Source organism: Pseudophryne corroboree, chromosome 4 (genome assembly GCF_028390025.1).
Source record: "Pseudophryne corroboree isolate aPseCor3 chromosome 4, aPseCor3.hap2, whole genome shotgun sequence".
NCBI lineage: Eukaryota > Metazoa > Chordata > Amphibia > Anura > Myobatrachidae > Pseudophryne > Pseudophryne corroboree.
Window position 1 is genome coordinate 934,752,034 of NC_086447.1, and position 27,341 is coordinate 934,779,374.

Consider the following 27,341-nt stretch of genomic DNA (forward strand, 5'->3'; position numbering starts at 1 on the left):
GTCACACAGCAGCAGAGATAGCACTAATATGGTAATGCAGCAGGAGGCGTCACACAGCAGCAGTGATAGCACTAATATGGTAATGCAGCAGGGGGTATCACACAGCAGCAGTGATAGCACTAATATGGTAATGCAGCAGGGGGTATCACACAGCAGCAGTGATAGCAGTAATATGGTAATGCAGCAGGGGACGTCACGCAGCAGCAGCGATAGCACTAATATGGTAATGCAGCAGGAGGCGTCACATAGCAGCAGAGATAGCACTAATATGGTAATGCAGCAGGAGGCGTCACACAGCAGCAGAGATAGCACTAATATGGTAATGCAGCAGGAGGCGTCACACAGCAGCAGTGATAGCACTAATATGGTAATGCAGCAGGAGGCGTCACACAGCAGCAGTGATAGCACTAATATGGTAATGCAGCAGGAGGCGTCACACAGCAGCAGTGATAGCACTAATATGGTAATGCAGCAGGAGGCATCACACAGCAGCAGTGATAGCACTAATATGGTAATGCAGCAGGAGGCATCACACAGCAGCAGTGATAGCACTAATATGGTAATGCAGCAGGAGGCATCACACAGCAGCAGTGATAGCACTAATATGGTAATGCAGCAGGGGGTGTCACACAGCAGCTGTGATAGCACTAATATGGTAATGCAGCAGGAGGTGTCACACAGCAGCAGTGATAGCACTAATATGGTAATGCAGCAGGAGGCATCACACAGCAGCAGTGATAGAACTAATATGGTAATGCAGCAGGAGGTGTCACACAGCAGCAGTGATAGCACTAATATGGTAATGCAGCAGGAGGCATCACACAGCAGCAGTGATAGCACTAATATGGTAATGCAGCAGGAGGCGTCACACAGCAGCAGTGATAGCACTAATATGGTAATGCAGCAGGAGGCGTCACACAGCAGCAGTGATAGCAGTAATATGGTAATGCAGCAGGAGGCGTCACACAGCAGCAGTGATAGCACTAATATGGTAATGCAGCAGGAGGCGTCACGCAGCAGCAGTGATAGCACTAATATGGTAATGCAGCAGGAGACGTCACACAGCAGCAGTGATAGCACTAATATGGTAATGCAGCAGGAGGTGTCACACAGCAGCAGTGATAGCACTAATATGGTAATGCAGCAGGGGGTGTCACACAGCAGCAGTGATAGCACTAATATGGTAATGCAGCAGGAGGCGTCACGCAGCAGCAGTGATAGCACTAATATGGTAATGCAGCAGGAGGTGTCACACAGCAGCAGTGATAGCACTAATATGGTAATGCAGCAGGAGGCGTCACACAGCAGCAGTGATAGCACTAATATGGTAATGCAGCAGGAGGCGTCACGCAGCAGCAGTGATAGCACTAATATGGTAATGCAGCAGGAGGTGTCACACAGCCGCAGCGATAGCACTAATATGGTAATGCAGCAGGAGGTGTCACACAGCAGCAGTGATAGCACTAATATGGTAATGCAGCAGGGGGCGTCACACAGCAGCAGTGATAGCACTAATATGGTAATGCAGCAGGAGGCATCACACAGCAGCAGTGATAGCACTAATATGGTAATGCAGCAGGGGGCGTCACACAGCAGCAGTGATAACACTAATATGGTAATGCAGCAGGAGGCGTCACACAGCAGCAGTGATAGCACTAATATGGTAATGCAGCAGGAGGCGTCACACAGCAGCAGTGATAGCACTAATATGGTAATGCAGCAGGAGGCGTCACACAGCAGCAGTGATAGCAGTAATATGGTAATGCAGCAGGAGGCGTCACACAGCAGCAGTGATAGTACTAATATGGTAATGCAGCAGGAGGTGTCACACAGCAGCAGTGATAGCACTAATATGGTAATGCAGCAGGAGGTGTCACACAGCAGCAGTGATAGCACTAATATGGTAATACAGCAGGAGGTGTCACACAGCAGCAGCGATAGCACTAATATGGTAATGCAGCAGGAGGCGTCACACAGCAGCAGTGATAGCACTAATATGGTAATGCAGCAGGAGGCGTCACGCAGCAGCAGTGATAGCACTAATATGGTAATGCAGCAGGAGGCGTCACACAGCCGCAGCGATAGCACTAATATGGTAATGCAGCAGGAGGTGTCACACAGCAGCAGTGATAGCACTAATATGGTAATGCAGCAGGGGGCGTCACACAGCAGCAGTGATAGCACTAATATGGTAATGCAGCAGGAGGCATCACACAGCAGCAGTGATAGCACTAATATGGTAATGCAGCAGGAGACGTCACACAGCATCAGTGATAGCACTAATATGGTAATACAGCAGGGGGCGTCACACAGCAGCAGTGATAGCACTAATATGGTAATGCAGCAGGGGGCGTCACACAGCAGCAGTGATAGCACTAATATGGTAATGCAGCAGGAGGCATCACACAGCAGCAGTGATAGCACTAATATAGTAATACAGCAGGGGGTGTCACACAGCAGCAGTGATAGCACTAATATGGTAATGCAGCAGGGGGCGTCACACAGCAGCAGCGATAGCACTAATATGGTAATGCAGCAGGGGGCGTCACACAGCAGCAGTGATAGCACTAATATGGTAATGCAGCAGGAGGTGTCACACAGCAGCAGTGATAGCACTAATATGGTAATACAGCAGGAGGCGTCACACAGCAGCAGCGATAGCACTAATATGGTAATTCAGCAGGGGACGTCACACAGCAGCAGTGATAGCACTAATATGGTAATGCAGCAGGGGGTGTCACACAGCAGCAGTGATAGCACTAATATGGTAATGCAGCAGGAGGCGTCACATAGCAGCAGAGATAGCACTAATATGGTAATGCAGCAGGAGGTGTCACACAGCAGCAGTGATAGCACTAATATGGTAATGCAGCAGGAGGCGTCACACAGCAGCAGAGATAGCACTAATATGGTAATGCAGCAGGAGGCGTCACACAGCAGCAGTGATAGCACTAATATGGTAATGCAGCAGGAGGCGTCACACAGCCGCAGCGATAGCACTAATATGGTAATGCAGCAGGAGGTGTCACACAGCAGTGATAGCACTAATATGGTAATACAGCAGGAGGCGTCACACAGCAGCAGTGATAGCACTAATATGGTAATGCAGCAGGAGGTGTCACACAGCAGTGATAGCACTAATATGGTAATGCAGCAGGAGGTGTCACACAGCAGCAGTGATAGCACTAATATGGTAATGCAGCAGGAGGCGTCACGCAGCAGCAGTGATAGCACTAATATGATAATGCAGCAGGGGGCGTCACACAGCAGCAGTGATAGCACTAATATGGTAATGCAGCAGGAGGTGTCACACAGCAGCAGTGATAGCACTAATATGGTAATGCAGCAGGGGGCGTCACACAGCAGCAGTGATAGCACTAATATGGTAATGCAGCAGGAGGTGTCACACAGCAGCAGTGATAGCACTAATATGGTAATGCAGCAGGGGGCGTCACACAGCAGCAGTGATAGCACTAATATGGTAATGCAGCAGGAGGCGTCACGCAGCAGCAGTGATAGCACTAATATGATAATGCAGCAGGGGGCGTCACACAGCAGCAGTGATAGCACTAATATGGTAATGCAGCAGGAGGTGTCACACAGCAGCAGCGATAGCACTAATATGGTAATGCAGCAGGAGGTGTCACACAGCAGCAGCGATAGCACTAATATGGTAATGCAGCAGGGGGCGTTACACAGCAGCAGTGATAGCACTAATATGGTAATGCAGCAGGAGGCGTCACGCAGCAGCAGTGATAGCACTAATATGATAATGCAGCAGGAGGCGTCACACAGCAGCAGCGATAGCACTAATATGGTAATGCAGCAGGGGGCGTCACACAGCAGCAGTGATAGCACTAATATGGTAATACAGCAGGAGGTGTCACACAGCAGCAGTGATAGCACTAATATGGTAATGCAGCAGACGGCGTCACACAGCAGCAGCGATAGCACTAATATGGTAATACAGCAGGAGGTGTCACACAGCAGCAGTGATAGTACTAATATGGTAATGCAGCAGGGGGCGTCACACAGCAGCAATGATAGCACTAATATGGTAATACAGCAGGGGGCGTCACACAGCTGCAGTGATAGCACTAATATGGTAATGCAGCAGGGGGCGTCACACAGCAGCAGTGATAGCACTAATATGGTAATGCAGCAGGAGGGGTCACACAGCAGCAGTGATAGCACTAATATGGTAATGCAGCAGGAGGCGTCACACAGCAGCAGTGATAGCACTAATATGGTAATGCAGCAGGGGGCATCACACAGCAGCAGTGATAGCACTAATATGGTAATGCAGCAGGGGGCATCACACAGCAGCAGTGATAGCACTAATATGGTAATGCAGCAGGAGGCGTCACACAGCAGCAGCGATAGCACTAATATGGTAATGCAGCAGGAGGCGTCACACAGCAGCAGTGATAGCACTAATATGGTAATGCAGCAGGGGGCGTTACACAGCAGCAGTGATAGCACTAATATGGTAATGCAGCAGGGGGCGTCACACAGCAGCAGCGATAGCACTAATATGGTAATGCAGCAGGAGGCGTCACACAGCAGCAGTGATAGCACTAATATGGTAATGCAGCAGGGGGCGTTACACAGCAGCAGTGATAGCACTAATATGGTAATGCAGCAGGTGGCGTCACACAGCAGCAGCGATAGCACTAATATGGTAATGCAGCAGGGGGCGCCATGACGCAGCAGCGATAGCAATAATATGTTAATGCAGCAGGAGACGTCACACAGCAGCAGTCATAGCACTAATATGGTCATGCAGCAGGGGGCGACATGCAGCAGCAGCGATAGCACTAATATGGTAATGCAGCAGGGGGCGCCATGCCGCAGCAGCGATAGCACTAATATGGTAATGCAGCAGGAGACGTCACGCAGCAGCAGCGATAGCACTAATATGGTAATGCAGCAGGAGGTGTCACGTAGCAGCAGTGATAGCACTAATATGGTAATGCAGCAGGAGGTGTCACGCAGCAGCAGCGATAGCACTAATATGGTAATGCAGCAGATGGCGTCACACAGCAGCAGTGATAGCACTAATATGGTAATGCAGCAGGGGGCGCAATGACGCAGCAGCGATAGCACTAATATGGTAATGCAGCAGGGGGCGCCATGCCGCAGCAGCGATAGCACTAATATGGTAATGCAGCAGGGGGCGCCATGCCGCAGCAGCGATAGCACTAATATGGTAATGCAGCAGGAGACGTCACGCAGCAGCAGCGATAGCACTAATATGGTAATGCAGCAGGGGGCGTTACACAGCAGCAGTGATAGCACTAATATGGTAATGCAGCAGGAGGTGTCACACAGCAGCAACGATAGCACTAATATAGTAATGCAGCAGGCAGCGTCATGCAGCAGCAGTGATAGCACTAATATGGTAATGCAGCAGGGGGCGTCACACAGCAGCAGTGATAGCAATAATATGGTAATGCAGCAGGAGACGTCACACAGCAGCAGTGATAGCACTAATATGGTAATGCAGCAGGGGGCGTCACACAGCAGCAGCGATAGCACTAATATGGTAATGCAGCAGGAGACGTCACACAGCAGCAGCGATAGCACTAATATGGTAATGCAGCAGGCGGCGTCACACAGCAGCAGCGATAGTACTAATATGGTAATGCAGCAGGAGGTGTCACACAGCAGCAGCGATAGCACTAATATGGTAATACAGCAGGGGGCGTCACACAGCAGCAGCGATAGCACTAATATGGTAATGCAGCAGGGGGCGTCACACAGCAGCAGCGATAGCACTAATATGGTAATGCAGCAGGAGGCGTCACGCAGCAGCGATAGCACTAATATGGTAATGCAGCAGGAGGCGTCACACAGCAGCAGTGATAGCACTAATATGGTAATGCAGCAGGAGGCATCACGCAGCAGCAGTGATAGCACTAATATGGTAATGCAGCAGGAGGCGTCACACAGCAGCAGTGATAGCACTAATATGGTAATGCAGCAGGGGGCGTCACACAGCAGCAGTGATAGCACTAATATGGTAATGCAGCAGGAGGCATCACACAGCAGCAGTGATAGCACTAATATAGTAATACAGCAGGGGGTGTCACACAGCAGCAGTGATAGCACTAATATGGTAATGCAGCAGGAGGCGTCACACAGCAGCAGTGATAGCACTAATATGGTAATGCAGCAGGAGGCGTCACACAGCAGCAGTGATAGCACTAATATGGTAATGCAGCAGGGGGCGTCACACAGCAGCAGTGATAGCACTAAAATGGTAATGCAGCAGGAGGCATCACACAGCAGCAGTGATAGCACTAATATGGTAATGCAGCAGGAGGCATCACACAGCAGCAGTGATAGCACTAATATGGTAATGCAGCAGGGGGCGTCACACAGCAGCAGTGATAGCACTAAAATGGTAATGCAGCAGGAGGCATCACACAGCAGCAGTGATAGCACTAATATGGTAATGCAGCAGGGGGCGTCACACAGCAGCAGTGATAGCACTAATATGGTAATGCAGCAGGAGGTGTCACACAGCAGCAGTGATAGCACTAATATGGTAATGCAGCAGGAGGTGTCACACAGCAGCAGTGATAGCACTAATATGTTAATGCAGCAGGAGGCGTCACACAGCAGCAGCAGCGATAGCACTAATATGGTAATGCAGCAGGAGGCGTCACACAGCAGCAGCGATATCACTAATATGGTAATGCAGCAGGAGGCGTCACACAGCAGCAGTGATAGCACTAATATGGTAATGCAGCAGGAGGCGTCACACAGCAGCAGCGATATCACTAATATGGTAATGCAGCAGGAGGCGTCACACAACAGCGATAGCACTAATATGGTAATGCAGCAGGAGGCGTCACACAACAGCGATAGCACTAATATGGTAATGCAGCAGGAGACGTCACACAGCAGCAGTGATAGCCATAATATGGTTATGCAGCAGGGTGCGTCACACAGCAGCAGCGATAGCACTAATATGGTAATGCAGCAGGAGACGTCACACAGCAGCAGCGATATCACTAATATGGTAATGCAGCAGGAGGTGTCACACAGCAGCAGCGATATCACTAATATGGTAATGCAGCAGGAGGCGTCACACAGCAGCAGTGATAGCACTAATATGGTAATACAGCAGGAGGCATCACACAGCAGCAGCGATAGCACTAATATGGTAATGCAGCAGGAGGCGTCACACAGCAGCAGCGATAGCACTAATATAGTAATGCAGCAGGAGGCGTCACACAGCAGCAGTGATAGCACTAATATGGTAATGCAGCCGGGGGCGTCACACAGCAGCAGTGATAACACTAATATGGTAATGCAGCAGGAGACGTCACACAGCAGCAGCAGGGATAGCACTAATATGGTAATGCAGCAGGAGGCGTCACGCAGCAGCAGGGATAGCACTAATATGGTAATGCAGCCGGGGGCGTCACACAGCAGCAGTGATAACACTAATATGGTAATGCAGCAGGAAGCGTCACACAGCAGCAGCGATAGCACTAATATGGTAATGCAGCAGGAGGCATCACGCAGCAGCAGTGATAGCACTAATATGGTAATGCAGCAGGAGGCGTCACACAGCAGCAGCAGTGATAGCACTAATATGGTAATGCAGCCGGGGGCGTCACACAGCAGCAGGGATAGCACTAATATGGTAATGCAGCAGAGGGCGTCACACAGCAGCAGTGATAGCACTAATATGGTAATGCAGCAGGAGGTGTCACACAGCAGCAGCGATAGCACTAATATGGTAATACAGCAGGAGGTGTTACACAGCAGCAGTGATAGCACTAATATGGTAATGCAGGAGGAGGTGTCACACAGCAGCAGCGATAACACTAATATGGTAATGCAGCAGGAGGCGTCACGCAGCAGCAGTGATAGCACTAATATGGTAATGCAGCAGGAGGCATCACACAGCAACAGCGATAGCACTAATATGGTAATGCAGCAGGGGGCGTCACACAGCAGCAGTGATAGCGCTAATATGGTAATGCAGCAGGAGGCGTCACACAGCAGCAGTGATAGCACTAATATGGTAATGCAGCAGGAGGTGTCACACAGCAGCAGTGATAGCACTAATATGGTAATGCAGCAGGAGACGTCACACAGCAGCAGCGATAGCACTAATATGGTAATGCAGCAGGAGGTGTCACACAGCAGCAGTGATAGCACTAATATGGTAATGCAGCAGAGGGCGTCACACAGCAGCAGTGATAGCAGTAATATGGTAATGCAGCAGGAGGCGTCACACAGCAACAGCGATAGCACTAATATGGTAATGCAGCAGGAGGTGTCACACAGCAGCAGTGATAGCACTAATATGGTAATGCAGCAGCAGTGATAGCACTAATATGGTAATGCAGCAGGAGGTGTCACACAGCAGCAGTGATAGCACTAATATGGTAATGCAGCAGGAGGCGTCACACAGCAACAGCGATAGCACTAATATGGTAATGCAGCAGGAGGCATCACACAGCAGCAGTGATAGCACTAATATGGTAATGCAGCAGGAGGCGTCACACAGCAGCAGTGACAGCACTAATATGGTAATGCAGCAGGAGGCGTCACGCAGCAGCAGTGATAGCACTAATATGGTAATGCAGCAGGAGGTGTCACACAGCAGCAGTGATAGCGCTAATATGGTAATGCAGCAGGAGACGTCACACAGCAGCAGCGATAGCACTAATATGGTAATGCAGCAGGAGACGTCACACAGCAGCAGTGATAGCACTAATATGGTAATGCAGCAGGAGGCGTCACACAGCAGCAGTGATAGCACTAATATGGTAATACAGCAGGAGGCGTCACACAGCAGCAGTGATAGCACTAATATGGTAATACAGCAGGAGGCGTCACACAGCAGCAGTGATAGCACTAATATGGTAATACAGCAGGAGGTGTCACACAGCAGCAGTGATAGCACTAATATGGTAATACAGCAGGAGGCGTCACACAGCAGCAGTGATAGCACTAATATGGTAATGCAGCAGGAGGTGTCACACAGCAGCAGTGATAGCACTAATATGGTAATGCAGCAGAGTGCGTCACACAGCAGCAGTGATAGCACTAATATGGTAATGCAGCAGAGTGCGTCACACAGCAGCAGTGATAGCAGTAATATGGTAATGCAGCAGGAGGTGTCACACAGCAGCAGCGAGAGCACTAATATGGTAATGCAGCAGGAGGTGTCACACAGCAGCAGTGATAACACTAATATGGTAATGCAGCAGGAGGTGTCACACAGCAGCAGTGATAGTACTAATATGGTAATGCAGCAGGAGGTGTCACACAGCAGCAGTGATAGCACTAATATGGTAATGCAGCAGGAGGCATCACACAGCAGCAGTGATAACACTAATATGGTAATGCAGCAGGAGGTGTCACACAGCAGCAGTGATAGCACTAATATGGTAATGCAGCAGGAGGTGTCACACAGCAGCAGTGATAGCACTAATATGGTAATGCAGCAGGAGGTGTCACACAGCAGCAGTGATAGCACTAATATGGTAATGCAGCAGGAGGTGTCACACAGCAGCAGTGATAGCACTAATATGGTAATGCAGCAGGAGGTGTCACACAGCAGCAGTGATAGCACTAATATGGTAATGCAGCAGGGGGCGTCACACAGCAGCAGTGATAGCACTAATATGGTAATGCAGCAGGAGGCGTCATGCAACAGAGCGATAGCACTAATATGGTAATGCAGCAGGAGGCGTCACGCAGCTGCAGGGATAGCACTAATATGGTAATGCAGCAGGAGGCGTCACGCAGCTGCAGGGATAGCACTAATATGGTAATGCAACCGGGGGCGTCACACAGCAGCAGTGATAGCACTAATATGGTAATGCAGCAGGGGGAGTCACACAGCAGCAGTGATAGCACTAATATGGTAATGCAGCAGGGGGCGTCACACAGCAGCAGTGATAGCACTAATATGGTAATGCAGCAGGAGGCGTCATGCAACAGAGCGATAGCACTAATATGGTAATGCAGCAGGAGGCGTCACGCAGCTGCAGGGATAGCACTAATATGGTAATGCAGCAGGAGGCGTCACGCAGCTGCAGGGATAGCACTAATATGGTAATGCAACCGGGGGCGTCACACAGCAGCAGCGATAGCACTAATATGGTAATGCAGCAGGAGGTGTCACACAGCAGCAGTGATAGCACTAATATGGTAATGCAGCAGGAGGCGTCACACAGCAGCAGCGATAGCACTAATATGGTAATGCAGCAGGAGACATCACACAGCAGCAGTGATAGCACTAATATGGTAATGCAGCTGGGGGGCGTCACACAGCAGCAGTGATAGCACTAATATGGTAATGCAGCAGGAGACATCACACAGCAGCAGTGATAGCACTAATATGGTAATGCAGCAGGAGGCGTCACACAGCAGCAGTGATAGCACTAATATGGTAATGCAGCCGGGGGGCGTCACACAGCAGCAGTGATAGCACTAATATGGTAATGCAGCAGGGGGCGTCACACAGCAGCAGTGATAGCACTAATATGGTAATGCAGCAGGGGGTGTCACACAGCAACAGCAGTGATAGCACTAATATGGTAATACAGCAGGGGTGTCACACAGCAGCAGTGATAACACTAATATGGTAATGCAGCAGGAGGTGTCACACAGCAGCAGTGATAGCACTAATATGGTAATGCAGCAGGAGGCGTCACACAGCAGCAGTGATAGCACTCATATGGTAATACAGCAGGGGGCGTCACACAGCAGCAGTGATAGCACTAATATGGTAATGCAGCAGGAGGTGTCACACAGCAGCAGTGATAACACTAATATGATAATGCAGCAGGAGGTGTCACACAGCAGCAGTGATAGCACTAATATGGTAATGCAGCAGGAGGCGTCACACAGCAGCAGTGATAGCACTCATATGGTAATACAGCAGGGGGCGTCACACAGCAGCAGTGATAGCACTAATATGGTAATACAGCAGGAGGTGTCACACAGCAGCAGTGATAACACTAATATTGTAATGCAGCAGGAGGCGTCACACAGCAGCAGCGATAGCACTAATATGGTAATGCAGCAGGGGGTGTCACACAGCAACAGCAGTGATAGCACTAATATGGTAATGCAGCAGGAGGTGTCACACAGCAGCAGTGATAACACTAATATTGTAATGCAGCAGGAGGCGTCACACAGCAGCAGTGATAGCACTAATATGGTAATGCAGCAGGAGGTGTCACACAGCAGCAGCGATAGCACTAATATGGTAATACAGCAGGGGGCGTCACACAGCAGCAGTGATAGCACTAATATGGTAATGCAGCAGGCGGCGTCACACAGCAGCAGTGATAGCACTAATATGGTAATGCAGCAGGAGGCGTCACACAGCAGCAGTGATAGCACTAATATGGTAATGCAGCAGGAGTTGTCACACAGCAGCAGTGATAGCACTAATATGGTAATGCAGCAGGCGGCGTCACACAGCAGCAGTGATAGCACTAATATGGTAATGCAGCAGGAGACATCACACAGCAGCAGTGATAGCACTAATATGGTAATACAGCAGGAGGTGTCACACAGCAGCAGTGATAGCACTAATATGATAATGCAGCAGGAGGCGTCACACAGCAGCAGTGATAGCACTAATATGGTAATGCAGCAGGAGGCGTCACACAGCAGCAGTGATAGCACTAATATGGTAATGCAGCAGGAGGCGTCACACAGCAGCAGTGATAGCACTCATATGGTAATGCAGCAGGAGGCGTCACACAGCAGCAGTGATAGTACTAATATGGTAATGCAGGAGGAGGTGTCACACAGCAGCAGTGATAGCACTAATATGGTAATGCAGCAGGAGGCGTCACACAGCAGCAGTGATAGCACTAATATGGTAATACAGCAGGAGGTGTCACACAGCAGCAGTGATAGCACTAATATGGTAATGCAGCAGGAGGCGTCACCCAGCAGTGATAGCACTAATATGGTAATGCAGCAGGAGGTGTCACACAGCAGCAGTGATAGCACTAATATGGTAATGCAGCAGGGGGCGTCACACAGCAGCAGTGATAACACTAATATGGTAATACAGCAGGAGGTGTCACACAGCAGCAGTGATAGCACTAATATGGTAATACAGCAGGGGGCGTCACACAGCAGCAGTGATAGTACTAATATGGTAATGCAGCAGGAGGCGTCACACAGCAGCAGTGATAGCACTAATATGGTAATGCAGCAGGAGGTGTCACACAGCAGCAGTGATAGCACTAATATGGTAATACAGCAGGAGGTGTCACACAGCAGCAGTGATAGCACTAATATGGTAATGCAGCAGGGGGCGTCACACAGCAGCAGTGATAGCACTAATATGGTAATGCAGCAGGATGCGTCACACAGCAGCAGTGATAGCACTAATATGGTAATGCAGCAGGAGGCGTCACACAGCAGCAGTGATAGCACTAATATGGTAATACAGCAGGGGGCGTCACACAGCAGCAGTGATAGCACTAATATGGTAATGCAGCAGGATGCGTCACACAGCAGCAGTGATAGCACTAATATGGTAATGCAGCAGGAGGCGTCACACAGCAGCAGCGATAGCACTAATATGGTAATGCAGCAGGAGGCGTCACACAGCAGCAGTGATAGCACTAATATGGTAATGCAGCAGGAGGCGTCACACAGCAGCAGCGATAGCACTAATATGGTAATGCAGCAGGAGGTGTCACACAGCAGCAGTGATAGCACTAATATGGTAATGCAGCAGGGGGCGTTACACAGCAGCAGTGATAGCACTAATATGGTAATGCAGCAGGAGGCGTCACACAGCAGCAGTGATAGCACTAATATGGTAATGCAGCAGGAGGCGTCACACAGCAGCAGCGATAGCACTAATATGGTAATGCAGCAGGGGGCGTTACACAGCAGCAGTGATAGCACTAATATGGTAATGCAGCAGGAGGCGTCACACAGCAGCAGTGATAGCACTAATATGGTAATGCAGCAGGAGGCGTCACACAGCAGCAGTGATAGCACTAATATGGTAATGCAGCAGGAGGCGTCACACAGCAGCAGTGATAGCACTAATATGGTAATGCAGCAGGAGGCGTCACGCAGCAGCAGTGATAGCACTAATATGGTAATGCAGCAGGGGGCGTTACACAGCAGCAGTGATAGCACTAATATGGTAATGCAGCAGGAGGCGTCACACAGCAGCAGTGATAGCACTAATATGGTAATGCAGCAGGAGGCGTCACACAGCAGCAGTGATAGCACTAATATGGTAATGCAGCAGGAGGTGTCACACAGCAGCAGCGATAGCACTAATATGGTAATGCAGCAGGAGGTGTCACACAGCAGCAGCGATAGCACTAATATGGTAATGCAGCAGGAGGCGTCACACAGCAGCAGTGATAGCACTAATATGGTAATGCAGCAGGAGGCGTCACACAGCAGCAGTGATAGCACTAATATGGTAATGCAGCAGGGGGCGTTACACAGCAGCAGTGATAGCACTAATATGGTAATGCAGCAGGAGGCGTCACACAGCAGCAGTGATAGCACTAATATGGTAATGCAGCAGGGGCCGTCACACAGCAGCAGCAGTGATAGCACTAATATGGTAATGCAGCAGTGGGCGTTACACAGCAGCAGTGATAGCACTAATATGGTAATGCAGCAGGAGGCGTCACACAGCAGCAGTGATAGCACTAATATGGTAATACAGCAGGAGGCGTCACACAGCAGCAGCAGTGATAGCACTAATATGGTAATACAGCAGGAGGTGTCACACAGCAGCAGTGATAGCACTAATATGGTAATGCAGCAGGAGGTGTCACACAGCAGCAGTGATAGCACTAATATGGTAATACAGCAGGAGGTGTCACACAGCAGCAGTGATAGCACTAATATGGTAATGCAGCAGGAGGTGTCACACAGCAGCAGTGATAGCACTAATATGGTAATACAGCAGGAGGCGTCACACAGCAGCAGTGATAGCACTAATATGGTAATGCAGCAGGGGGCGTTACACAGCAGCAGTGATAGCACTAATATGGTAATGCAGCAGGAGGTGTCAGACAGCAGCAGTGATAACACTAATATGGTAATGCAGCAGAGGGCGTCACACAGCAGCAGTGATAACACTAATATGGTAATGCAGCAGGGGGCGTCACACAGCAGCAGTGATAGCACTAATATGGTAATGCAGCAGGGGGCGTCACACAGCAGCAGTGATAGCACTAATATGGTAATGCAGCAGGGGGCGTCACACAGCAGCAGTGATAGCACTAATATGGTAATACAGCAGGGGGCGTCACACAGCAGCAGTGATAGCACTAATATGGTAATACAGCAGGAGGCGTCACACAGCAGCAGTGATAGCACTAATATGGTAATGCAGCAGGAGGCGTCACACAGCAGCAGTGATAGCACTAATATGGTAATGCAGCAGGGGGCGTTACACAGCAGCAGTGATAGCACTAATATGGTAATACAGCAGGAGACATCACACAGCAGCAGTGATAGTACTAATATGGTAATGCAGCAGGAGGTGTCACACAGCAGCAGCGATAGCACTAATATGATAATGCAGCAGGAGGCGTCACACAGCAGCAGTGATAGCACTAATATGGTAATGCAGCAGGGGGCGTTACACAGCAGCAGTGATAGCACTAATATGGTAATGCAGCAGGAGGTGTCACACAGCAGCAGTGATAGCACTAATATGGTAATGCAGCAGGGGGCGTTACACAGCAGCAGTGATAGCACTAATATGGTAATGCAGCAGGGGGCGTCACACAGCAGCAGTGATAGTACTAATATGGTAATGCAGCAGGAGGTGTCACACAGCAGCAGTGATAGCACTAATATGGTAATGCAGCAGGGGCCGTCACACAGCAGCAGCAGTGATAGCACTAATATGGTAATACAGCAGGAGGCGTCACACAGCAGCAGTGATAGCACTAATATGGTAATACAGCAGGGGGCGTCACACAGCAGCAGTGATAGCACTAATATGGTAATGCAGCAGGAGGTGTCACACAGCAGCAGTGATAGCACTAATATGGTAATGCAGCAGGAGGCGTTACACAGCAGCAGTGATAGCACTAATATGGTAATGCAGCAGGAGGTGTCACACAGCAGCAGTGATAACACTAATATGGTAATGCAGCAGGGGGCGTTACACAGCAGCAGTGATAGCACTAATATGGTAATGCAGCAGGAGGTGTCACACAGCAGCAGTGATAACACTAATATGGTAATGCAGCAGGGGGCGTTACACAGCAGCAGTGATAGCACTAATATGGTAATGCAGCAGGAGGTGTCACACAGCAGCAGTGATAACACTAATATGGTAATGCAGCAGAGGGCGTCACACAGCAGCAGTAATAACACTAATATGGTAATGCAGCAGGGGGCGTCACACAGCAGCAGTGATAGCACTAATATGGTAATACAGCAGGAGGTGTCACACAGCAGCAGTGATAGCACTAATATGGTAATGCAGCAGGAGGCGTCACACAGCAGCAGTGATAACACTAATATGGTAATGCAGCAGGAGGCGTCACACAGCAGCAGTGATAGCACTAATATGGTAATGCAGCAGAGGGCGTCACACAGCAGCAGTGATAACACTAATATGGTAATGCAGCAGGGGGCGTCACACAGCAGCAGTGATAGCACTAATATGGTAATGCAGCAGGAGGTGTCACACAGCAGCAGTGATAGCACTAATATGGTAATGCAGCAGGAGGTGTCACACAGCAGCAGTGATAGCACTAATATGGTAATGCAGCAGGAGGTGTCACACAGCAGCAGTGATAGCACTAATATGGTAATGCAGCAGGAGGCATCACACAGCAGCAGCGATAGCACTAATATGGTAATACAGCAGGAGGTGTCACACAGCAGCAGTGATAACACTAATATGGTAATGCAGCAGGAGGCATCACACAGCAGCAGTGATAACACTAATATGGTAATACAGCAGGAGGTGTCACACAGCAGCAGTGATAACACTAATATGGTAATGCAGCAGGGGGCGTTACACAGCAGCAGTGATAGCACTAATATGGTAATACAACAGGGGGCGTCACACAGCAGCAGTGATAGCACTAATATGGTAATGCAGCAGGAGGTGTCACACAGCAGCAGTGATAGCACTAATATGGTAATGCAGCAGGGGGCGTCACACAGCAGCAGTGATAGCACTAATATGGTAATGCAGCAGGAGGTGTCACACAGCAGCAGTGATAGCACTAATATGGTAATGCAGCAGGAGGTGTCACACAGCAGCAGTGATAGCACTAATATGGTAATGCAGCAGGGGGCATCACACAGCAGCAGTGATAGCACTAATATGGTAATGCAGCAGGAGGCGTCATGCAACAGAGCGATAGCACTAATATGGTAATGCAGCAGGAGGCGTCACGCAGCTGCAGGGATAGCACTAATATGGTAATGCAGCAGGAGGCGTCACGCAGCTGCAGGGATAGCACTAATATGGTAATGCAACCGGGGGTGTCACACAGCAGCAGTGATAGCACTAATATGGTAATGCAGCAGGAGGTGTCACACAGCAGCAGTGATAGTACTAATATGGTAATGCAGCAGGAGGTGTCACACAGCAGCAGTGATAGCACTAATATGGTAATGCAGCAGGAGTTGTCACACAGCAGCAGTGATAGCACTAATATGGTAATGCAGCAGGAGGCGTCACACAGCAGCAGTGATAGCACTAATATGGTAATACAGCAGGAGGTGTCACACAGCAGCAGTGATAACACTAATATGGTAATGCAGCAGGAGGCATCACACAGCAGCAGTGATAACACTAATATGGTAATGCAGCAGGGGGCGTCACACAGCAGCAGTGATAGCACTAATATGGTAATACAGCAGGAGGTGTCACACAGCAGCAGTGATAACACTAATATGGTAATGCAGCAGGAGGCATCACACAGCAGCAGTGATAACACTAATATGGTAATGTAGCAGGGGGTGTCACACAGCAGCAGTGATAGCACTAATATGGTAATACAGCAGGAGGTGTCACACAGCAGCAGTGATAACACTAATATGGTAATGCAGCAGGGGGCGTTACACAGCAGCAGTGATAGCACTAATATGGTAATGCAGCAGGAGGTGTCACACAGCAGCAGTGATAGCACTAATATGGTAATGCAGCAGGAGGCGTCACACAGCAGCAGTGATAGCACTAATATGGTAATACAGCAGGAGGTGTCACACAGCAGCAGTGATAGCACTAATATGGTAATGCAGCAGGAGGCATCACACAGCAGCAGCGATAGCACTAATATGGTAATACAGCAGGAGGTGTCACACAGCAGCAGTGATAGCACTAATATGGTAATACAGCAGGGGGCGTCACACAGCAGCAGTGATAGCACTAATATGGTAATGCAGCAGGAGGCATCACACAGCAGCAGTGATAACACTAATATGGTAATACAGCAGGAGGTGTCACACAGCAGCAGTGATAACACTAATATGGTAATACAGCAGGAGGCATCACACAGCAGCAGTGATAACACTAATATGGTAATAGAGCAGGAGGTGTCACACAGCAGCAGTGATAGCACTAATATGGTAATGCAGCAGGAGGCATCACACAGCAGCAGTGATAACACTAATATGGTAATACAGCAGGAGGTGTCACACAGCAGCAGTGATAACACTAATATGGTAATGCAGCAGAGGGCGTCACACAGCAGCAGTGATAACACTAATATGGTAATGCAGCAGGGGGCGTCACACAGCAGCAGTGATAGCACAAATATGGTAATACAGCAGGAGGCGTCACACAGCAGCAGTGATAGCACTAATATGGTAATGCAGCAGGAGGTGTCACACAGCAGCAGTGATAACACTAATATGGTAATGCAGCAGAGGGCGTCACACAGCAGCAGTGATAACACTAATATGGTAATGCAGCAGGGGGCGTCACACAGCAGCAGTGATAGCACTAATATGGTAATACAGCAGGGGGCGTCACACAGCAGCAGTGATAGCACTAATATGGTAATGCAGCAGGAGGTGTCACACAGCAGCAGTGATAGCACTAATATGGTAATGCAGCAGGAGGCGTCACACAGCAGCAGTGATAGCACTAATATGGTAATACAGCAGGAGGTGTCACACAGCAGCAGTGATAGCACTAATATGGTAATGCAGCAGGGGGAATCACACAGCAGCAGCGATAGCACTAATATGGTAATACAGCAGGGGGCGTCACACAGCAGCAGTGATAGCACTAATATGGTAATACAGCAGGGGGCGTCACACAGCAGCAGTGATAGCACTAATATGGTAATGCAGCAGGAGGTGTCACACAGCAGCAGTGATAGCACTAATATGGTAATGCAGCAGGGGGAATCACACAGCAGCAGTGATAGCACTAATGTGGTAATGCAGCAGGAGACGTCACACAGCAGCAGTGATAGCACTAATATGGTAATGCTGCAGGAGACGTCACACAGCAGCAGTGATAGCACTAATATAGTAATGCAGCAGGAGGTGTCACACAGCAGCAGTGATAGCACTAATATGGTAATACAGCAGGGGGCGTCACACAGCAGCAGTGATAACACTAATATGGTAATGCAGCAGGGGGCGTTACACAGCAGCAGTGATAGCACTAATATGGTAATGCAGCAGGGGGCGTCACACAGCAGCAGTGATAGCACTAATATGGTAATGCAGCAGGTGGCATCACACAGCAGCAGTGATAGCACTAATATGATAATACAGCAGGAGGTGTCACACAGCAGCAGCGATAGCACTAATATGGTAATGCAGCAGGTGGCATCACACAGCAGCAGTGATAGCACTAATATGATAATACAGCAGGAGGTGTCACACAGCAGCAGTGATAACACTAATATGGTAATGCAGCAGGGGGCGTTACACAGCAGCAGTGATAGCACTAATATGGTAATGCAGCAGGTGGCATCACACAGCAGCAGTGATAGCACTAATATGATAATACAGCAGGAGGTGTCACACAGCAGCAGTGATAACACTAATATGGTAATGCAGCAGGAGGCATCACACAGCAGCAGTGATAACACTAATATGGTAATACAGCAGGAGGTGTCACACAGCAGCAGTGATAACACTAATATGGTAATGCAGCAGGGGGCGTTACACAGCAGCAGTGATAGCACTAATATGGTAATACAACAGGGGGCGTCACACAGCAGCAGTGATAGCACTAATATGGTAATGCAGCAGGAGGTGTCACACAGCAGCAGTGATAACACTAATATGGTAATGCAGCAGGGGGCGTTACACAGCAGCAGTGATAGCACTAATATGGTAATGCAGCAGGAGGTGTCACACAGCAGCAGTGATAGCACTAATATGGTAATGCAGCAGGAGGCGTCACACAGCAGCAGTGATAGCACTAATATGGTAATACAGCAGGAGGTGTCACACAGCAGCAGTGATAGCACTAATATGGTAATGCAGCAGGAGGCATCACACAGCAGCAGCGATAGCACTAATATGGTAATACAGCAGGAGGTGTCACACAGCAGCAGTGATAGCACTAATATGGTAATACAGCAGGGGGCGTCACACAGCAGCAGCGATAGCACTAATATGGTAATACAGCAGGAGGTGTCACACAGCAGCAGTGATAGCACTAATATGGTAATACAGCAGGGGGCGTCACACAGCAGCAGTGATAGCACTAATATGGTAATGCAGCAGGAGGCATCACACAGCAGCAGTGATAACACTAATATGGTAATACAGCAGGAGGTGTCACACAGCAGCAGTGATAACACTAATATGGTAATACAGCAGGAGGCATCACACAGCAGCAGTGATAACACTAATATGGTAATACAGCAGGAGGTGTCACACAGCAGCAGTGATAGCACTAATATGGTAATGCAGCAGGAGGCATCACACAGCAGCAGTGATAACACTAATATGGTAATACAGCAGGAGGTGTCACACAGCAGCAGTGATAACACTAATATGGTAATGCAGCAGAGGGCGTCACACAGCAGCAGTGATAACACTAATATGGTAATGCAGCAGGGGGCGTCACACAGCAGCAGTGATAGCACAAATATGGTAATACAGCAGGAGGCGTCACACAGCAGCAGTGATAGCACTAATATGGTAATGCAGCAGGAGGTGTCACACAGCAGCAGTGATAACACTAATATGGTAATGCAGCAGAGGGCGTCACACAGCAGCAGTGATAACACTAATATGGTAATGCAGCAGGGGGCGTCACACAGCAGCAGTGATAGCACTAATATGGTAATACAGCAGGGGGCGTCACACAGCAGCAGTGATAGCACTAATATGGTAATGCAGCAGGAGGTGTCACACAGCAGCAGTGATAGCACTAATATGGTAATGCAGCAGGAGGCGTCACACAGCAGCAGTGATAGCACTAATATGGTAATACAGCAGGAGGTGTCACACAGCAGCAGTGATAGCACTAATATGGTAATGCAGCAGGGGGAATCACACAGCAGCAGCGATAGCACTAATATGGTAATACAGCAGGGGGCGTCACACAGCAGCAGTGATAGCACTAATATGGTAATACAGCAGGGGGCGTCACACAGCAGCAGTGATAGCACTAATATGGTAATGCAGCAGGAGGTGTCACACAGCAGCAGTGATAGCACTAATATGGTAATGCAGCAGGGGGAATCACACAGCAGCAGTGATAGCACTAATATGGTAATGCAGCAGGAGACGTCACACAGCAGCAGTGATAGCACTAATATGGTAATGCTGCAGGAGACGTCACACAGCAGCAGTGATAGCACTAATATAGTAATGCAGCAGGAGGTGTCACACAGCAGCAGTGATAGCACTAATATGGTAATACAGCAGGGGGCGTCACACAGCAGCAGTGATAACACTAATATGGTAATGCAGCAGGGGGCGTTACACAGCAGCAGTGATAGCACTAATATGGTAATGCAGCAGGGGGCGTCACACAGCAGCAGTGATAGCACTAATATGGTAATGCAGCAGGTGGCATCACACAGCAGCAGTGATAGCACTAATATGATAATACAGCAGGAGGTGTCACACAGCAGCAGCGATAGCACTAATATGGTAATGCAGCAGGTGGCATCACACAGCAGCAGTGATAGCACTAATATGGTAATACAGCAGAGGGTGTCACACAGCAGCAGTGATAGCACTAATATGATAATACAGCAGGAGGTGTCACACAGCAGCAGTGATAACACTAATATGGTAATGCAGCAGGGGGCGTTACACAGCAGCAGTGATAGCACTAATATGGTAATACAGCAGGGGGCGTCACACAGCAGCAGTGATAGCACTAATATGGTAATGCAGCAGGAGGTGTCACACAGCAGCAGTGATAGCACTAATATGGTAATGCAGCAGGAGGCGTCACACAGCAGCAGTGATAGCACTAATATGGTAATACAGCAGGAGGCGTCACACAGCAGCAGTGATAGCACTAATATGGTAATGCAGCAGGAGGTGTCACACAGCAGCAGTGATAGCACTAATATGGTAATGCAGCAGGAGGCATCACACAGCAGCAGCGATAGCACTAATATGGTAATACAGCAGGAGGTGTCACACAGCAGCAGTGATAACACTAATATGGTAATGCAGCAGGAGGCATCACACAGCAGCAGTGATAACACTAATATGGTAATACAGCAGGAGGTGTCACACAGCAGCAGTGATAGCACTAATATGGTAATGTAGCAGGAGGCGTCACACAGCAGCAGTGATAGCACTAATATGGTAATACAGCAGGAGGCATCACACAGCAGCAGTGATAACACTAATATGGTAATACAGCAGGAGGTGTCACACAGCAGCAGTGATAGCACTAATATGGTAATGTAGCAGGAGGCGTCACACAGCAGCAGTGATAGCACTAATATGGTAATACAGCAGGTGGTGTCACACAGCAGCAGTGATAGCACTAATATGGTAATGTAGCAGGAGGCGTCACACAGCAGCAGTGATAGCACTAATATGGTAATACAGCAGGAGGCATCACACAGCAGCAGTGATAACACTAATATGGTAATACAGCAGGAGGTGTCACACAGCAGCAGTGATAGCACTAATATGGTAATGCAGCAGGAGGCATCACACAGCAGCAGTGATAACACTAATATGGTAATACAGCAGGAGGTGTCACACAGCAGCAGTGATAACACTAATATGGTAATGCAGCAGGGGGCGTCACACAGCAGCAGCGATAGCACTAATATGGTAATGCAGCAGGAGGTGTCACACAGCAGCAGTGATAGCACTAATATGGTAATACAGCAGGAGGTGTCACACAGCAGCAGTGATAGCACTAATATGGTAATGCAGCAGGAGGCGTCACACAGCAGCAGTGATAGCACTAATATGGTAATGCAGCAGGAGGTGTCACACAGCAGCAGTGATAGCACTAATATGGTAATGCAGCAGGAGGTGTCACACAGCAGCAGTGATAACACTAATATGGTAATGCAGCAGAGGGCGTCACACAGCAGCAGTGATAACACTAATATGGTAATGCAGCAGGGGGTGTCACACAGCAGCAGCGATAGCACTAATATGGTAATGCAGCAGGGGGCGTCACACAGCAGCAGTGATAGCACTAATATGGTAATACAGCAGGGGGCGTCACACAGCAGCAGTGATAGCACTAATATGGTAATGCAGCAGGAGGCGTCACACAGCAGCAGTGATAGCACTAATATGGTAATGCAGCAGGAGGTGTCACACAGCAGCAGCGATAGCACTAATATGGTAATGCAGCAGGGGGCGTCACACAGCAGCAGTGATAGCACTAATATGGTAATGCAGCAGGAGGCGTCACACAGCAGCAGTGATAGCACTAATATGGTAATACAGCAGGAGGTGTCACACAGCAGCAGTGATAGCACTAATATGGTAATGCAGCAGGGGGAATCACACAGCAGCAGCGATAGCACTAATATGGTAATACAGCAGGGGGCGTCACACAGCAGCAGCGATAGCACTAATATGGTAATACAGCAGGAGGCGTCACACAGCAGCAGTGATAGCACTAATATGGTAATGCAGCAGGGGAATCACACAGCAGCAGTGATAGCACTAATATGGTAATGCAGCAGGGGGCGTCACACAGCAGCAGCGATAGCACTAATATGGTAATACAGCAGGAGGTGTCACACAGCAGCAGTGATAGCACTAATATGGTAATACAGCAGGAGGTGTCACACAGCAGCAGTGATAGCACTAACATGGTAATGCAGCAGGGGGAATCACACAGCAGCAGTGATAGCACTAATATGATAATGCAGCAGGAGGCGTCACACAGCAGCAGTGATAGCACTAATATGGTAATGCAGCAGGGGGAATCACACAGCAGCAGCGATAACACTAATATGGTAATACAGCAGGAGGTGTCACACAGCAGCAGTGATAGCACTAATATGGTAATGCAGCAGGGGGAATCACACAGCAGCAGCGATAGCACTAATATGGTAATACAGCAGGGGGCGTCACACAGCAGCAGTGATAGCACTAATATGGTAATACAGCAGGAGGTGTCACACAGCAGCAGTGATAGCACTAATATGGTAATGCAGCAGGGGGAATCACACAGCAGCATCAGGGATAGCACTAATATGGTAATGCAGCAGGAGGAGTCACACAGCAGCAGTGATAGCACTAATATGGTAATGCAGCAGGGGGAATCACACAGCAGCAGCGATAACACTAATATGGTAATACAGCAGGAGGTGTCACACAGCAGCAGTGATAGCACTAATATGGTAATGCAGCAGGGGGAATCACACAGCAGCAGCGATAGCACTAATATGGTAATACAGCAGGGGGCGTCACACAGCAGCAGTGATAGCACTAATATGGTAATACAGCAGGAGGTGTCACACAGCAGCAGTGATAGCACTAATATGGTAATGCAGCAGGGGGAATCACACAGCAGCAGTGATAGCACTAATATGGTAATGCAGCAGGGGGCGTCACACAGCAGCAGCGATAGCACTAATATGGTAATACAGCAGGAGGTGTCACACAGCAGCAGTGATAGCACTAATATGGTAATGCAGCAGGAGGTGTCACACAGCAGCAGCGATAGCACTAATATGGTAATGCAGCAGGAGGCGTCACACAGCAGCAGTGATAGCACTAATATGGTAATGCAGCCGGGGGAATCACACAGCAGCAGTGATAGCACTAATATGATAATGCAGCAGGAGGCGTCACACAGCAGCAGTGATAGCACTAATATGGTAATACAGCAGGAGGTGTCACACAGCAGCAGTGATAGCACTAATATGGTAATACAGCAGGAGGTGTCACACAGCAGCAGTGATAGCACTAATATGGTAATACAGCAGGAGGTGTCACACAGCAGCAGTGATAGCACTAATATGGTAATGCAGCAGGAGGTGTCACACAGCAGCAGTGATAGCACTAATATGGTAATGCAGCAGGGGGAATCACACAGCAGCAGTGATAGCACTAATATGGTAATGCAGCAGGGGGCGTCACACAGCAGCAGCGATAGCACTAATATGGTAATACAGCAGGAGGTGTCACACAGCAGCAGTGATAGCACTAATATGGTAATGCAGCAGGGGGAATCACACAGCAGCAGAGATAGCACTAATATGGTAATGCAGCAGGAGACGTCACACAGCAGCAGTGATAACACTAATATGGTAATGCAGCAGGAGGCGTCACGCAGCAGCAGTGATAGCACTAATATGGTAATGCAGCAGAAGGCGTCACACAGCAGCAGTGATAGCACTAATATGGTAATGCAGCAGGAGGCGTCACACAGCAGCAGTGATAGCACTAATATGGTAATGCAGCAGGAGGCGTCACACAGCAGCAGCGATAGCACTAATATGGTAATACAGCAGGAGGAGTCACACAGCAGCAGTGATAGCACTAATATGGTAATGCAGCAGGGGGCGTCACACAGCAGCAGTGATAGCACTAATATGGTAATACAGCAGGAGACGTCACACAGCAGCAGTGATAGCACTAATATGGTAATGCAGCAGGAGGCGTCACACAGCAGCAGTGATAACACTAATATGGTAATGCAGCAGGAGGTGTCACACAGCAGCAGTGATAGCACTAATATGGTAATGCAGCAGGAGGGGTCACACAGCAGCAGTGATAGCACTAATATGGTAATGCAGCAGGAGACGTCACACAGCAGCAGTGATAGCACTAATATGGTAATGCAGCAGGAGGTGTCACACAGCAGCAGTGATAGCACTAATATGGTAATGCAGCAGGAGGCGTCACACAGCAGCAGTGATAGCACTAATATAGTAATACAGCAGGAGGTGTCACACAGCAGCAGTGATAGCACTAATATGGTAATGCAGCAGGAGGTGTCACACAGCAGCAGTGATAGCACTAATATGGTAATGCAGCAGGAGGCGTCACACAGCAGCAGTGATAGCACTAATATAGTAATACAGCAGGAGGCATCACACAGCAGCAGTGATAGCACTAATATGGTAATGCAGCAGGAGGTGTCACACAGCAGCAGCGATAGCACTAATATGGTAATGCAGCAGGAGGTGTCACACAGCAGCAGTGATAGCACTAATATGGTAATGCAGCAGGAGGTGTCACACAGCAGCAGTGATAGCACTAATATGGTAATGCAGCAGGAGGTGTCACACAGCAGCAGTGATAGCACTAATATGGTAATACAGCAGGAGGAGTCACACAGCAGCAGTGATAGCACTAATATGGTAATGCAGCAGGGGGCGTCACACAGCAGCAGTGATAGCACTAATATGGTAATACAGCAGGAGACGTCACACAGCAGCAGTGATAGCACTAATATGGTAATGCAGCAGGAGGCGTCACACAGCAGCAGTGATAACACTAATATGGTAATGCAGCAGGAGGTGTCACACAGCAGCAGTGATAGCACTAATATGGTAATGCAGTAGGAGACGTCACACAGCAGCAGTGATAGCACTAATATGGTAATGCAGCAGGAGGCGTCACACAGCAGCAGTGATAGCACTAATATGGTAATGCAGCAGGAGGTGTCACACAGCAGCAGTGATAACACTAATATGGTAATACAGCAGGAGGCGTCACACAGCAGCAGTGATAGCACTAATATGGTAATGCAGCAGGGGGCGTCACACAGCAGCAGTGATAACACTAATATGGTAATGCAGCAGGGGGCGTTACACAGCAGCAGTGATAGCACTAATATGGTAATGCAGCAGGAGGCGTCACACAGCAGCAGTGATAGCACTAATATGGTAATGCAGCAGGAGGTGTCACACAGCAGCAGTGATAGCACTAATATGGTAATGCAGCAGGAGGCGTCACACAGCAGCAGCGATAGCACTAATATGGTAATGCAGCAGGAGGTGTCACACAGCAGCAGTGATAGCACTAATATGGTAATGCAGCAGGTGGCATCACACAGCAGCAGTGATAGCACTAATATGATAATACAGCAGGAGGCGTCACACAGCAGCAGTGATAACACTAATATGGTAATGCAGCAGGAGGTGTCACACAGCAGCAGCGATAGCACTAATATGGTAATGCAGCAGGTGGCACATGCGTAATTTACAGAACATTAGCACTTTGCAGCATGCGCTACACTGCCGTCAGGCTGCAGCCGCACATCAGCTGTGTTCACTGGTGTCCCAAGTTACCATAGATTCGCTTTAGCCTACACATACACAATATAACACTGTGATGAAGTGCTATATACACAGTGGAGAATAACGTCTTGCTATTATTAATAGATGCAAAAAAATTATAACTGAAAACTTGCTAAATTCATTGTTTTCCAATTAATACACAAATGCTTATCTCCTTTCCTGCAGCAGCTGCGAATAATAGACGGCTGCTGAGAATAAAATAATTGCTGCAATGATAATAATTGAAGTACTATCCGCTAATGTTCCAATGAGCCAATCAGAAGATAGTAAGGCTGATTTATAGTCATCATTACAGTTCTGTGTCGTCACCTCCTGCGAGAGGCATGCAGTATTTGTAAATGCACCCATGTGTCATTTTGTCACAATGAAGTGACCACCCCTTCCTATACTCTATGCTTGCGTAACCCTGGCCCTCCTTCCCGATTCTCCTACAGGACGCATGATAATGATAAGCAATTGCGTACATGTGCGATACAGTAATGTATATACAAAAATTGTTTTACGTCCAATTTTAAATGAGCCCCCGGCATCTCTGCACACGAGCAGCAAAGTGGTACAGTGGTTATCAATAATGCCTCATAGCACTGGGGTCATAAGTTTGATTCCCAACTAGGTCCATCTCTGTGTGGAGTTTGTACGTGTTCACCATAT

General features: G+C 48.7%; 1 protein-coding gene across 1 annotated transcript in view; it reads right to left on the reverse strand.

Moving 5' to 3' along the window:
* Nucleotides 1-27,341, reverse strand: part of USH2A (usherin) — a 1,656,840-nt gene that overhangs the window by 1,327,587 nt on the left and 301,912 nt on the right. The window lies entirely within an intron of this gene.